At 52.9% G+C, this 3,438-nt stretch overlaps 1 long non-coding RNA gene across 4 annotated transcripts in view; it reads right to left on the bottom strand.

Moving 5' to 3' along the window:
• The window catches only part of LOC102491912 (uncharacterized), a 40,402-nt gene extending 37,191 nt beyond the window's left edge, over positions 1-3,211 (bottom strand). For all 4 annotated transcript variants that reach the window (XR_333404.3, XR_003550494.1, XR_003550493.1 and 1 more), the window contains exon 1: positions 2,964-3,211. This is a non-coding gene — a long non-coding RNA (uncharacterized LOC102491912). The remainder of the gene's footprint in view (positions 1-2,963) is intronic.
• Positions 3,212-3,438: the final 227 nt, after the last annotated feature.

Genomic DNA, 3,438 nt, shown 5'->3' with positions numbered 1-3,438 from the left:
CCGAGTCAGCCAATTCCCAGAGAGAGTGACCATTACCCCCATTGTGTTTTCTCAGTACAAACCAACTGATACAGAACCACATCCCACCAGCTGTTTTCAAACGTGGGGCCACCCAGTCCACCTCCTGCCCTAATCACCCCAGTGCCAAGTGCTAAACCACCAGGAACAGCCCCTAAGGCCCAGAGCTCTGAAGACTGGCCAGCCTTAGGCCCGCTGACCTGCTTGCCTGCTTCTTCCTGCAGAAACCGTGACAAAGGCTCTTACCTTCTATCTTCCCTCGCTCCCTCTCCCTTTTGACCAACCTTGGCACTTCCTCAGCAACCCTGCCTGGTGAGGCATGCCCCTGCTTCTCAGGAGCTGTGACTCTAACAACTGTCTTGTGGTCATCTCGCTCTGAGCAGTAACTATGCTATGCTAAAACACTCCCCACCCCATCTGCTCTTCGTCTCCTGCCCACACAGACCCTAGCAGCCCTCTACAGATGGCCTGGTCCGAGGACCACCTCTGTGCAACAGGTAGGGTGGTGCTCGGGAGATCCCACAGCCTCTCCACCTGCTCTGGGGACCTGGGCAACCTCGAGCCCTCTCTCTGGGCTCCAAGTAAGACTGGTTTTGTCCTGAACCTCTGACAGGATGTGGCATGGAAACCGTGAGAACCTCTTGAACGCCATGCTGTTCTTGCTTCCTCAGTTTCCCCTCGTATGTGCTCATCACGGTGTCCTCCTGACACTCCCCGATGTGACAGATCATTTCCCACACTTGCCCAAGACAGCAGACCTGGTTTTCGGATGATCTGCAGGCCAAAATGACCAAACACCAGCAATTTCGTGGAGCTGAGCCCCTGAGAGCAGGGTTGAGACACAGGCCACACAGCTCCACAAACAGCTTGGGCCATTGGATTATGAGATTAGATCAAGAAGGATCCATTTAAACAAGCCTCACTTGGGTGTTTCAAGTGACAGTTCAAGACCGGGGGTTCAAGTGGGCCCCCATGGCTCAAGAGCACCCTAACGGTGCTCAGATCCATGCACGTGTTGGGTGCTTCAGAGATGACATCACCCAGACAAATGCTTCAGATGGTCCTTCTCAGCCACTTGGGGTTGCACAACCTTGAACTAGCTATTTCATCTCCTCGTCTACAAGCAGGGAGGATGAGGTCACCCTCCCAGAAGGCGGCTGTGTGGGGTAAACGAGATGCTTCATAGGACAGCACTTATTTGCTTCAAAAAGCACTAGCACATAGCACGCCTCGTGTTCATTTCCTGAGGCAGCCATAACAACCAACCACAAAAGAGGTGAAGCAAAATGGCAGGAGTTTATTCCCTCACAGGTATGAAGGCCCAAAGTTCAAGACCAGGGTCAGCAAGGCCATGCTCCCTCCAAAGCTTGGTGCAATTCAAACCCGACACCTGCACCCTGTGGCATTACACTGATGATGTTTTGCTCAGGAGCTCCATGGGGGAAAAAATCAAAACTATGTTGCCCATTTTCGAGGCCTTCCTCCAAGACTCTGACTGGGCCATGGCCCTGCACAAAGTTCAAGGCCTAATGAAATTGCTGGAATTTGGCCATTTTGGCCTGCAGATCAAGGCCCAAGCACCATTATAAAATTCTGGGTATCACGAGCAGCCATCAAATCCCTTATGTTTAAAAATCAAATCCTAACCATTGGGCAGCCAGCCCCTGTATGGCAGGGCTAACACGTGGCAGGACATTTTGCCTTTGGAGACAACATATTCCTCCTCTATTCATTCTGCTGAGATCCACACATGCTATTGCGAGGAGCTCCTCCACATTCTCTGGGGCCCACACTGCACACACAGTGCTATGGTTGGCCTCAGGCCATGCTCCTGGTCCCACCACATCCTGAGTTTCTCGTTCCTATGGATTATGCCACCTTGGAACCCCTGGACCAAGCAAAGCTGTCTTGGCTACTGTGGGCTTCTAAGCGCAAAGACTTCCAGGATCCATGGCTTGCTGTACCCTTTCAGGGGAGGTCTATTGCTACCTCCTAGAGCAAGGCCCTTACAGGACATGCTCTGGAGCTGCTGTGCACCCCAATTCCAGTTGTGTACAAGCTCATCATCCTCCCAGCAGCTGCTCCACAAGGCTGCTAATGCCTCCCTGATGACATGGAAACAGTTTCTGAAGGAATAGGCCAAACCTGACCAAGTAGGTCTCTCCAAATTACAGTGTCTCAGTCCCTGCCCACAAACCAATAGGAAGTGGTAGCAGTGGTCCCACTGCCTGAACCCTGGAAACCTGGGAGCCCTTGAGAAGAACTGAGTGAAACAAAGCAGGGAGTCTGTTCTTTGCAGATGGCAGCACCACCTCCACAGTACACAATGGCGTCTGCAGCCAGCCACCACCTCCCACCCTTACAGCAGCCCAGCCCCAACACAAGATGCACAGTGGGCTCAGCCCAGCCACAGTGCTAGCCACTGGCTGACAGTGAGGATGCTGTGGCTCATGACTCACTCTTGCTCATGTTGTCAGAGATTCCAGAGCCATAGCCAATGGGCTGGCAGTGTTGTCGGGCCAAGGCTGTGCTACTCATTTACAATTCAGGCGCAGCTACTATAGGGCGCATCTGTTGGGTCAATGAGCCAAGGGCTATTTTCAACTGCATGTCAAAGAAGGCACACATCAGCCCTGGTGTCTACACCAGGCCAGCCCACAGGCCCCTGATACCCAGCCTCAGTAGTTCAGGCTCCCACATCTCCCAAGGCCTCGCAGTCCCCTCTTTCTTCTAGCCTTCCAGGCTCACAGGCCCATGCTCACTGGGCTCTGGCAGAGGGTGAAGTGTGGGCTCTGGTCATGGAAAGCTATGTTAAGTAGTAGCCCAACACCAGGAACCTTTAAGCTCAGCCCCAGCCAAGCCGATGCAACTCGACAGCAACTTGAATGCCCTACTATGCACGCTGCCACATAGCTGGCCCTCTCTCAGTCTCACTGGGCACTCACCAGCAGCAGATACTGTCCGCTACTCAGGAACGTGCACAGACATCCTCACTGGACTTCCATCAGTCTCTCCTGCCTGGAACACCTCAGCAGAACAGGAGCTCTCTTTCTCTGGCCGTTACTTGCTTTCGCCTTTTATACCACCCAGTATCAGTGATTCAGATCGCACCTCCCACTTCAGGTCATGGTGGCATGACACCATGGGAGGGAGCATTATGACATGGGGGTTCTGGAATTTTTATTTAGCCTACCACTCCTAAGCCTCCAACCTTGTAGAGCTGCACCATGGTCTTCTAAAGTCATTATTATTAAAGTTGAGAATGGATCATGGACCCTCCAGGGACCCAGCCCCTTCCTAGAGCCCTCAGTCTTCTTAACTCTCAGCCCTATGGATGCCATTCCCCTCTTCACTATGGGGCCAGACCCACCCTGGTGCTCACGCTGGTGCTCATGGGAGAGTCTTTTTCTTTTCCCCATA

The sequence above is a fragment of the Tupaia chinensis genome, unplaced genomic scaffold (assembly GCF_000334495.1).
Source record: "Tupaia chinensis unplaced genomic scaffold, TupChi_1.0 Scaffold000047_1, whole genome shotgun sequence".
Lineage (NCBI taxonomy): Eukaryota > Metazoa > Chordata > Mammalia > Scandentia > Tupaiidae > Tupaia > Tupaia belangeri.
The sequence above is the reverse complement of the archived record's forward strand: the minus strand, read 5'-3'. Positions and strand labels throughout refer to the sequence as shown.